Source organism: Cnephaeus nilssonii (assembly GCF_951640355.1).
Source record: "Cnephaeus nilssonii genome assembly, chromosome: 10".
In the NCBI taxonomy this organism is placed as follows: domain Eukaryota; kingdom Metazoa; phylum Chordata; class Mammalia; order Chiroptera; family Vespertilionidae; genus Cnephaeus; species Cnephaeus nilssonii.
In genome coordinates this window covers 56,100,241-56,113,262 of record NC_137081.1, presented here as the reverse complement: position 1 = coordinate 56,113,262, position 13,022 = coordinate 56,100,241, and positions in this window count along the sequence as shown.

Genomic DNA, 13,022 nt, shown 5'->3' with positions numbered 1-13,022 from the left:
CACCACTTCCCCACAGTAGCAAAGTATACGCCTGACGGTGGATGCTAGCTGGACCACTGAACTGAGATTAGGAGACGGGGGTTCAGCTTCTGACCCTTCCTAGGTTGTCAACCTTAAGCCACTCAACCTTTCTCATCCTGGTCAAACAAGGATAACAACATCTGACCTCCAGTTTAACCTTCCAGTGGCATACTGAGAAGACAAGAAGAAGACTACTCTTTAAATGGCTTATTGGGATTTGCAATAAGCTTATTGAGATTTGCAATAAGTCATTTAAAGAGTAGTGAGAGCAAGGTGGTACCAGGATGGCTGCTCTACAAGCGGACAGGATTATAGTAGTAGAACTAGAAGAGATAGTATAGGGTGGCTGAGCCTAGAATAGGAAATTCAAGGGAAAGCTAAAGATTTGGCTAGACAGAAGCAGGAAGGAAACTGGGGAGGAAGGTAGGGGAAATGGGAAGCAAAGGTGGCAGCACTGCTTCATTCCACTTTCCTGAGGGTAAGATTCGTCCAACCACCCAAAGGAAGTGAAAAAGAGAAGAAAGCACCATTCTCTCTGTCAGAGATGGAAGATGCATTGTAGGGGAAGAGAGGCTGCTTGAAGGGAGCCTGTGCCGTGAGGACCCCAGCATTAATTGAGGTCTACAATTTTAGTCATTTAAGTCACCAAATCATGGAAAGTAAGAAGTTGAGTGTGAACATATATGAATGGAAACTGGAATTATCTTGGAGAATTTATCAGGAGAAAAAGGAATAGGCTGATAAGAGAACTTTCTGGTAACATGACTGCATATGTAGAAAGCCAAAGGGGCCATTCCCTCTCTCTCCTGAGGAATAAGCCCTGCATGTGCCATGGTTCCACTCAATGAGAAGCCCCCTGCGATGTGTTCACAGGCCCAGAAAAGCCATGGCATTGGGAGAGGGGATGTCAGGAGGGGCATGGCTACAGATTCGCTGGCAGATCCTCTTCTTTAGCTCATTTCATTTCGGTTCGAGAGACTGTGCTAGGCACTGGGACACAAAGAGGAGGAAGACACTGTTCCTGCCCACCAGGAGCTCTTAGACCAAAGGGAAGTAGGCATGCCAACAAATCAATACAGGAGGAAGTTTAGGAATGAGTTGGTGGTTGGGTGGGTGGGGAACATGCTGGGGAAGAGGGTCATGAAACCAACCAAGGTTCATGTAGAGTCCAAAAAAAAGTGGCTATAGCAATCAATAACCCACATGCAGCTCTTAATAAACATATTTTAATTAAGCTTTTAATGGAAATTTTAAAACATACACAAAAGTTGACTGAAAATTATACTGAACCTTCAGGTGCCCATCACAGAGCTTCAAAAATGTGGACAATCTTGTTATATCTATGGTGTCCAGCCTCCCACTTCCTCTTCCTTGTTCCTCTCCCCTCTGGATTACTTGAGAGCAAATCCCAAACATCATAGAAACACTTCAGTATGTGAGCTCCAAGAGGTAAGCACTTGTGAGTGCACATTCTATCTCTTTCTCTCTCTCTCTCTAAACTGAATTTTATAAATATTGTGGAGAAAAAGGGAGTATTTATGTAAACCATCCAAGAATCTTTCACCATAAAAGGGAGATGGGCATTGCTATGCTAGCCACAAGAGCCAAAAACAAAACAAAACCAAAAAAAAAAAAAAAAACACAAAACAAAACAACATAACACACACACAGCTGAGCCAGTAACACCCACAGAAATGACTGCCGGGAAATTTGAGAAAGCAGGGGAGTTAGAAAATGAAGATGCTTTCAAGTTGAATGAAAGAAAAAGGTAAACAAAGCTATTGGAAGTAAACAAGAGGTACAGGAAGAATACACTAGGGAAAACCAGCTTTTACTGAGAAAACTGATATAGAGAATATTTAAAAATAGTTATTTATGAAACCACTCAGACAAAACATGGGGTAAGATAGGAACAAAAAGAGATAAATTAATGGCAGGAAAAACTAAAATTGATTTATTCAACAAACATTTATCAGGTTCCTCTTGTGTGATGGGTTTTCTTTAGAAACCCAAAACCAAGGAAGATAAGGCTGGCATTTGTTACATATTATGTTTTAATCTGAATGTCTAGATGTCAGCTGGAGTTACCATCCCTTTCAAATAGGTAAGATAAGCTCAAACTACCATCCTTCCCTAGTGGATGTTCAAAGGCCTCCTCCAATGTCTGTGAATCTCCAAGAGGGTTACATTGTTATGGTCACCTCTGATTTCCAACAAATTCATTCATTAATTGTTGTCCCTGTGTCCCACCATCCTGATCTGGAGTTAGGATTTAGCCCTTTTACATGATTTCCCCAAATGTCTACTCCACAGATTTTAGTAGAGTGTTTACATCATAGTAACCAGACAACTTATAATAGGATATTAAATATCCTTGATTTTATATGTATGTCCTTATTCCATTACTTCCCATTCCCCCCCAAACCAGGATTATGAGCATCCCTGGCCATCACTCCCCTATTCCTCACATCATCTTGTTGGATGCTTTCCTCCTACTACTTACCCTTTCCTCACTTTTCTCCACTCCTCTTCCTCCTAATACCTGTTCAATTCCAAATTAACAATTAGTATTTCTTGGGTTGTCTTGACTCCCAGAAAACCACATCCTCAGGGAGTCACCTTATCCCAAAATAGTATCCCTGAATCTAGCAAGTCAAACTTCAGCTGTCAGGATGTCAACATTTTCATCCAAATAGGATAGAATGGATGAATGATTAGTTGATTGATTAATTAAAAGGAGAAAAGTGACAGAGAACCCAAACCAAGAAAAACGAGGAGACAAAGGAAAAGAGAGAACTTTAGCTTAGCCAGCATGGCTCAGTGATTGAGCGTTGACCTATGAACCAGGAAGTCACGGTTCATTCCTGGTCAGGGCACATAACCGGGGTGCCAGCTCGATCTCCAGAGTGGGGCTTGCAGAAGGCAGCCAATCAATGATTCTCTCTCATCATTGATGTGTCTATATCTCTCTCCCTCTTCCTCTCTGAAATCAATAAAAATATCTTTAAAAAAGAGAGCTTTCATAGGAAATGTTGAAGGACTGAAAGAAAAACACAGACACAAAATTAGGGTGAACAGGGCTTCAACTAAAAATACATAAACATATAGAATTGTGAACATGATTTTGCATACAGTATTTCATGAAATCTTCACATGAATCATGCAAGGTGGTAGCTATCATTATGCCATTTTACAGATGAGAAAAATGAACCTCAGAGAAGTTAAGAGGTTCCCAAGGTTTTACAGCTTATTAAAAGGAGAAACTTCTATGGGAATTTTAAAAAATGTTTTTTGTTTGTTTTTTATTGATTTCAGAGAGGGAGAGAGAGATATGATGAGAGAAAATCATCGATAGGCTGTCTCCTGCACATCCCTTACTGGGATCAAGCCCAGAAGTAACTTGGACATGTACCCTGACATGGGGAATCAAACTGTAACCTCCTGGTTCTTGGGTCGATGCCCAACCACTGAGCACCACCGGCTGGACACCCCTAGTAATCTTTTAATCCCAAATCCAGAGCTGTCTCTATTACCCCATGAGAACACAGGCTAAAGCTAGATCTTGGAAATCTCCAAAATGAGAGGACCTGGGTGTAATTTTCACTTAAGAGATAGGGCTAAATTTGAAGAGAGAAACCTGTGTGTGAAAGGACTGGTTTGGGATTAATCCAATTCCTCAATACAGGAAGAATCATTTAAGTTCAGATTTTCAGATTTTTGTTTAAAAGAGACAATATGGAAGTTTGAAAAATCATGACAGTGAGCCAGGTTGGGGGCAAAGGTACAATTTATATATATAAATTCTCAAAAGAAAAATGAAAGCTAAAAAAAGGAAAATGCTCAAAGGATGTCTTCCTGTGTACAGCCGAAGGCATGAGGCTAGGGAAGATGTCAAGTGCACCTTGGGAAAGCAGCGAGAGCAGTAGAAAAACAAAAGGTGGCCTCTACCGTGAAGTATTATCAGATGTAAGATGTGGTAACAGAGGTGTGGATTTTTCTACACGGGCTTTCCAGACCAGCCTAAATAAATGCAAAGGCATATTTTGAGTGACTTGTATGCCTATCTTATGAGCAGGCATGCCACAGGACCTCAGGCCCAACTTTGCACTGGTGTTTCTAACCCCACTGGTGTCAATCATAAAATTATCAAATATCTGTGAGAAAAGAGAATAGGAAGACTCAACACACAAATGTTCTTCATGAAAAAAAAAAAGTTGCAGGATAGTTTCAAAGGAATACACAATGTGAGATAATCGAGTCATCATAGGCTTGCTAAAGTCAAGAAATTGCCCAAATTATACAAAGCCATATCTATATTAAAACAACAACTTATTATGAGTAAAGTAATTTAGGTCAACAGTTTGGGTGCAGAAGAGTCTTTTTATTTTTGTTTCTGCTGTCTATCAATTATTAGTTTAAGTATCATTAGACTGAAGATAGGGATTTATTCAGCTGCCGATGCTAGCCATTTGAATATAGTAGGATTAAGAATATCATTAGCAAAAATGCTAGAGGTCATAAAATGTAAAGTAAAAAGGTTTTATCATTTCTATTTATGCAATGGTAGAGATTGAAATTAATTTCTTAAGACATAGGGAAGTGGGTAAAGAAGTGAAGAACCGAAGTTGTGCTCCCTAAAGATTTTAGCATAATAATTGCCGAAACCGGTTTGGCTCAGTGGATAGAGCGTCGGTCTGCGGACTGAAAGGGGAGGCAGCTGGTCGATGTTTCTCTCTCATCGATGTTTCTAACTCTCTGTCCCTCTCCCTTCCTCTCTGTGGAAAATCAATAAAATATATTTAAAAAGAAGAAGAAGAAAAGATTTTAGCATAATAAAACATGTTTTAAAATGACACGAAGACAGCTTTCCAAAGAAATACAGCCAAAGACTTTCAAAAATAACATAGATATTGCCACAGAAGCATTTAAGGGAGAGCACAGAGAGAGAAAACCAAGGTGAACACACCGGGGCAGAAATAGCAAAATCAAGAACAGATGAAATAGAAAGAGAGGCAGTGAGAGCAGAAAAAGGTCACGCAAGAATAAAAACACTGCCGTCAGAAATCTAAGGTCTGTGAGAAGAGAGAGGATTGTTGCAAGATTAAAATGGGCAGAACAGGGCAGGAAAAAAAGAGCCTAGAGACAATGGCAGGGTTTAACCAAATGTATCAAGTGCAAGGAAAGATGAAGCAATGAGCGTGGCTGTGGGCTGACGAAGAAACAAGCGATCTGACAGCAGACATCCTGGGTCAAGGGGTTCAAAGCGAGCCGGGCTTTGAAGCGAGGAGGCACTGCAGGTCTGACAGACGTGCCGCTTAGTTCTATCAGGCTTTTAAGAACTGAGCAAACCGCTGTTTTCAACGGCAGGCACTTCAGAAGAAGGTGAAGAGACCTGTGCAATGAGAAAGGAGCTTGTGATAACATTTTTTAAAGGAAAGAGGGTAGATGTCGAGAACTATATAAGCATGGAGTAGGAGACAACAGAATACTCAACAAAGAAAAAAAAAGTTGGAATGTTATGAAATCACAAGACCTACCAGGGGCTTAGCAGGGATAAATGACAATGGGAGCTCCCTCCACTGTAGCCCTGAAACACACCAAAGAGAGACCCTGGGGTAGGAGATATCAGTCTATTTTTATCATGCCCAAATAAAGGCCCAGTATTGGCACAACATCTGATTTTTTTTCCAAAGCAATCTGAATGTAGTTTTCTGTGAAATCTCCTTGGTTTTATATATTGGTTCAATTTTTTTTTTTTTTTTTTACTGTGTGCTGTGTAGACCAAACAATTTCAGGCTATGGGTTGGGTTTGACCATGACCACCATTTTATATAAGGTGAGTTTTCACCTTGGGTCTGCACAAGGATGTGAAGATCCTGATGACCTGAGGGGTATAAGAGTAGGGCTTGCAGCATGTGTGTGTGGGGGGGGGGTGTGGGGATGGGGGGAAGAAGTTAACAACAAGGAGAATCCAGCTGGAAGTGGGAGACAGAGAAGAAAAGGGAATGGCTTACTTCAGGTGGAGCTCAGCTTTGGTTTCTGCAGGTGGTAGCATTCTGGCAGTCACTGATGAAATCCTATCTAACAAAAGAGTAATATGCAAATTAACCATCACTCTGCTACACCCACAAGCCACACCCACCAGCCAATCAGGAGCGAGTATGCAAATTAACCCAACCAAGATGGCTGAGGCCACGGAGAGAGCAGGAGGGAGGCTTGGGTTTCCCCGGCGATGGAGGAAGCCAAGCTTTCCACACACCCTGGCCAGCCCAGGCCTCCACTCCAGGCTACAAAGTTTTAATTATAGAAGATAAATAAATCCCAACAAAAATGGCGGCAGCCATGGAGTTAGAGAGAGCAGGAGGCTTGAGTTGCCCCTGGTGATGGAGGAAGCCAAGCTTTCCGCACACCCTGGCCTGCCTTGGCCTCGGCTCAAGGCTACAAAGTTTCAATTATAGAAGATAAATAAATCCCAGATACCAGGACCTCCGCTTGGGTCACCAGGGGGCATGGCTGGCCTGCAAACCACCACAGACCCCTTGCCCAGGCTGCCCCATGCCCCAAGGGAACCCCACCCTGATCTGGGACACCCTTCAGGGCAAACCAGCTGGCCCCCACCCATGCACCAGGTCTCTATCCTATCTAATAAAAGAGTAATATGCAAATTGACCATCACTCCAACACACAAGATGGCTTCTCCCATGTGGTCAAAGATGGCTGCCTCCATGTGGACACAAGATGGCCACCACAAGATGGCCAGCAATGGGAGAGCAGTTGGGAGGGATCAGGCCTGCAGGGGAGGGCAGTTGTGGGCAATCAGGCCAGCAGGGGAGGGCAGTTGGGAAGGACCAGGCCTGTAAGGGAGGGCAGTTGGGGGTGATCAAGCCTGCAGGGGAGGGCAGTTAGGTGTGACCAGGCTGGCAGAGGAGGGAATTTGGAGGCTACCGGGCCTGCGGGAAGGGCAGTTGGGGGTGACCCAGGCCTGCAGGGGGGGGGGCAGTTAGGGGTGACCAGGCCTGCAGGGGAGGGCAGTTAGGGGTGACCAGGCCTGCAGGGGAGGGCAGTTAGGGCCAAACAGGCTGTAAGGGGAGCAGTTAGGCCTCAATCAGGCTGGCAGGGGAGTGGTTAGGGGTGATCAGGCTGGCAGGCAGAAGCGGTTAGGGGCAATCAGGAAGGCAGGCAGGCGAGCAGTTGGAAGCCAGCAGTCCTGGATTGTGAGAGGGATGTCCGACTGCCCGTTTAGGCCCAATCCTACCGGGATCGGGCCTAAACGAGCAGTCGGACATCCCTTGAGGAGTCCCAGATTGGAGAGGATGCAGGCTGGGCTGAGGGACCCCCCCCCCCCCAATGCACGAATTTCATGCACCAGGCCTCTAGTAAAATATAAGGTTATTCAAAACAACACAGGAAAATCCAATAATATCGATGTATCTATCTATATATAAAAGGCTAATATGCAAAGTGTCCTCTCGGGAGTTCAACCGGGAGAGTGGGAGTTCAATCGCTCACTATGACATGCGCTGACCACCAGGGGTGTGGCAAGGAAGGAAGGAAGGCCCCGGCCGGCAGCTGGAAGGCCCCAATCGGCCCTGATTGCCAGCCAGGCCTAGGGACCCTAGCTATGCACGAATTTCATGCACCGGGCCTCTAGTAGACAAATAAAGAAGGTAGGCCTGTAGGATTTTTTTTCTTCAAGGTTCGGAGAGGATAGAATAGTAGCTACCGTTTATTGAGAATATACTGTGTATCAGGGGCCTTCCATTATATGACATCTCTAATATCTATAACAACCCATTTTACAGATGCTGAATGGGTTGTCCAAAGGGGTTAAACCCAAAGCACCCCTGTCCCAGGGCCTGCCTTTATGTTTTTCATTTGACATGGCAATCTTTCCCCAGTCATGAATATCTTGAATGCCTAGATATTATTCAGCAAATGAAGTACAGTAGCCCCCATTATCTGCAGTCCCACTTTTCACAGTTTCAGTTACCTACAGTCAACCACAGTCCAAAAATATTAAATGGAAAACTTCAGAAATATATCGTAAGTTTTACATTGCTGTTCTGAGCAACATGATAAAACCTTTCTATCTCACTTCATCCAACCTAGGACGTGAATCATCTCTTTATCCAGTGTATCCACACTGTATGCAGTCCCCTCCTGTTAGCCATATAGTAGGCCTCTCAGTTATCAGATCCACTGTAATCGTATTGTTCAAGTAATCCTTATTTTATTTAATAATGCCATTTTCACATAAGTTTTATCACAGTATATTGTTATAATTGTTCCATTTTATTGTAAGCTATTGTTCTTAATCTCTTACTGTGCCTAACTTTTAAGTTAAATTTGATCAGAGCTATGTATTATAGGAGAAAACATTATCTAGAGGGTCTAGGAACATAACTCCCATGGATAAAGGGTGACTGCTTGACTGCATGGATGAATCTTGAAAACATTAAGTGAAAGAAGCCAGTCACAAAGGACCATTCATATGAAATGTCCAAAAGAGGCAAATCTGGACACAGAAGATAGATTAGAGGTTGCCCAGGGCTGGGTGGGAAGGAGAGACTTGGGGGTGGCAGCTAAAGTATATGGGTTTCTTTTCAGAGTAATTAAGGTGTTTCTGGAATGCTTTTGAAATATTTTATTTTAATTACCTAGATCTTGGGCTTTAAATTGATATATCCAAGTAGGTTGAGGTAGCTGTGTGAGACTCTAGGTCTTTGACAAAGCCATGCTGAGGAGTGTGGGGTGCTAGGCCAGCCCCCTTTCTTTCCTTAGACCTCTCAGGCTTACCCCGCATCCATATTTCTCTTTCTCCAACAGGAGCAGGCCCAGCTTGGAGTCAGGAACAAAAGAGAAAGGTCTGTAACCTGACCACCTTTACCACTGATGCAGATGGAAACAAACAAATAGATTTGAAACAAGGTACCATTTATATTTTTTAAATTACTTTAGACAAAATGTCATTGAGGAATCTTCCTTTTTCCAAGTCCATTACTGAACTATAATGGGAGCAAGTACAACTGTTTTATTTAGGACTTTGGGGAAGTGGCAGGCGTTTAGAAATGAATGGCTTGATTTCTACCAAAGGGAAGAAGAAAAAAAAAATCTTCTGACACTGACTGATGAGCACTATTTGGAGTGTTTGATGAGCTCCACAGTGACACATTGATTTGCCTTCCTCACCTGTAACAGTAGATTGTCCAATGACCATTTTGCACAATATAAAAGTTAAGATGAGTCTTATGTTTAGGAAACATTTGTTTCCATAAGAAGACTTTCTAGTTCATATCATATCACCATAAAATCACAATGAACTTGAAACTGTACTATGGTTATATTCTTAGGAAATATATACTGAAATATTTAGAGGTAGAGGGTCATGAACCTCAGATGGTTCAGAAACAAAATGTTAGATAGATAGATAGATAGATAGATAGATAGATAGATAGATAGATATAGATGGATGATAGAGATGGCGAGTTCATATAGAATAAAAGATTAACAATAGATCAATCTGATAAAGGGCACAAATATCTTCTTTGTGCTATTTTTATTTTTATAATTTTTTAAAAGTTTTAAATCATTTCTAAATCAAGGATTAAAAATAAAAAAGACTCTAGGCCAGAGACTAAGAATACACTGTTGCTTCTCAAATGTTAACACACCCAGAATATAACGGGCCCACATCTGATATTACTTTATTTTTCCATAATTGCTTTAAATTGATTATATATTAATATGATTGAAAAATCTGAGCACTATAAAAAGGCAGATACTGAGAATTGTCACTCTGCCCCACTCCCACCAATTCAGTTATCTCTCACTCCCTGCAGGTAACCACATTTATTAGTTTCTGATTTACCTTTCCAGTGATTGTGCATGCAAATAGGAGTCTATATTATCCCCTCTTTCTCACACTAAATGGGGTATGCTGTGCACACCAACCTGTGATTTGCTTTGCTCACACAGCAGTGTGTCATGTAAATCTCTCCATTCTGATATCACTGTAGGATGCTCTCTCTATTTGTAAAGAAATGGATATAATAACCACTTCCTTTAGTTATACAGAATGTGCGCCCAACATACTGCTTGGCCAGGGGTTAAATTAAATGTACTTTGAATTTACGCTTTACAAATAACTAGAAAAGTCAACTTTTAAGGATGTCATAGGTCAAATTCAAAATGCTTAGACACTTTCTTCCATATTCTGACCAGTTTTGAATATGAAGGAACAATAAAACCTCAAATATTTTCTTGAAAGGACACTGAGAGGATAGATGGGTTGACCACAGAGTTACTGACATTTTCATGGTTTCCTTTTAAATGCCTCATTCTGGGAGTTTTCGGACTATATTTGTTTTCTGTTCTGTACTCTACATGGCTGCAGCACAGAACTGTGAGGGGGAATTATGTTTGTAAAAAAAAAAAGCTCTGAAATATTTGAAATATTATGACCAAATGAAGTACTTCTTTTCTATCTGCAATGCAATTCAATTCAGTTCAATAGACACTTGGCCTTGGACAAACCACTGAACTTTTAAAGATGGATAAGAAATTGGTCCTGAAAAAATTTTTTAATTAAATTAAATTTTTTAAAAAATTGGTCCTGGCCTCAAGATGCTTACAAGTACAGCCAGGGGCCACTTAACAACAGGAACGTGTTCTCAGAAATGTGTCCTTAGGCAATTCTGTTGTGTGAACATCAGAGAGTGTACCTACACAAACCTAGATGGTATAGCCTACTACACACCTAGGCTGTATGGGGTAGCCTGTTGCTCCTGGGCTACAAGCTGTACAACATGTTACTGTATTAAATACTATAGGTAATTTTAACACAATGTAAGTATCCGTATATTTAAACATATCTAATCATTGAAAAGGTACAATAAAAATATGGTATACTAGTAAAAGATAAAAATGGGCCCAGCAGGTGTGGCTCAGTGGTTGAGCATCAACCTATGAACCAGGAGGTCATGATTCAATTCCTGATCAGGGCACATGCCTGGGTTGCAGGCTGTGCAATGGGCTGGTTCCCCAGTAGGGGGCATGCAGGAGGCAGCCAAATCAATGATTCTCTCTCATCAATGATGTTTCAATCTCTCTCTCTCTCTCTCTCTCTCTCTCTCTCTCTCTCTCTCTCTCTCTCTCTCTCTCTCTCTCCTCTCTCTCTCCTTTCCTTTCCTTCTTCTCTGAAATCAGTAAAAAAATATTTTTTTAAAAAATTGGTACACCTGTATAGGGCACTTGCCATGAATGGAACCTACAGGACTAGAAATTGCTCTGAGTGAGTCAGTGTGTGGTGAGTGAATGTGAAGGCCTAGGGCAGCAATTTTCAACTAGTGTGCTGCAAGCATTGTTAAAACATGCAATTCATGACTGTTTAGTCAAGGGCACTGAACCCTTTTTCCTTAGATTATCAAATAAAAAAATGACAACAGCTGAACACAACAATAGCCATCCAGTGTGAATGAATCAAAATTATACCCGTTTTTTGTCAGATGGGAAAAATACATACTTTTTGGTGTGCCCCAGAATTAGTATATATGTGCCATGAGATGAAAAAGCTTGAATACGGCCTGTGGAATTACTGTACACAACTATAGACTTTATAAACAATGCACACTTAGGCTACAATAAACTTATAAACAATAAAGTCAAGCACAAGAGAAGACCATGCAATCAGGAGACACGGTAAAGAAGAGATGCACAAGGCTGCTGCCAGCATAACATGGGATACTCTTTTACAGCAAACTTTTTTTAATAAGTAAAAAGAGCATACTCTAAAATAACGATAAAAAGTATAATGTAGTAAATACATAAACCAGTAACATAGTTGTTTATTATCACTATCAAGCATTACGTATTGAACATAGTTGTGTGTGCTATACTTTTATACAATGGGCAACGCAGGTTTGTTCACACCAGCATCACCACAAACGCGGGAGCAATGCGTTGTGCTGCGAGGTTAGGATGGCCACAATGTCACTAGGCCATAGAACATTTTTAGCTCCATTATAACCTATGGGACCACCGTCATCTGTGTGGTCCGTGATTGACTGGAACATCATTATGCCGTGTACGACTCTAATGTCTCTTTCATGTGCAGATTGCTACACTGTATAGACAGGCACTGTACACACTGCAGAGCTCAAAAGGACACCGAGCCCTGCCTCATGAGAGAAAATGATCTAAACTGTAGACATGAGTAAAAGCTGATGAGAAATGGGAGGATGGGGCAGCAGAGGGGAAGGCCATGACGTTTCATGAAGACGTGAAGTACCCAGTGTAGCAGGGGGGATGGCAAATAGCTCAGTGTCATTAGAGTTCCAGGCGGTAAACAGCAGAAGTTGTGACTGGAAAAGGGTAGCCTTTGCATGGCCTGCCAAGGAGCTGGGACTTGACCCTGGGCAGTTGTTAAAGGAAGGAGCTTGGGCAGGTTTGCGTGTGAGAAGGCTTATCTAGGTTTAGATGTGATGGATGGATTTGAGAAAGAGATCATAAGCAGAGAGCCATAGGAATGGAGAGGAGGAGGCACATTTTTAAAAGTTTTTAGAGTACAGGGTTTGATGATGATGGGCTGTGGGTGGGAGAAGATCAGGAAGACCCTGAGTTTCTAACTGGTGTGACTCTGGAATGTGGCTCCACTAAATGAAACAGGGAAACGGAGAAGATGGGAGGCAGTGATGAGTTCTGGCTGGGTCATGTGGAGCTTGAGGCTAGCAGGCAGAGGCAGCTAGGACTCTGATGACCAGAGGAGAGTCCTGGTATTAGAGATGTAGATTTGGACGTTGTATTTGTTTCCTGAGGCTACTATAATAAATTACCACCACCACCACCCCGCACCCCCGCTGCCCAAAAGTAGCTTAAAAACACACAAATTTATTCTCTTCCAGTTCTTGAGGTCACAGGTCTGAAATCCATCTCACAGAGCTAAAAATCAAGGTGACAGCAGGGCTGTTCCTTCTAGAGGCTTCCGGGAAGAACCCTTTCCTTAC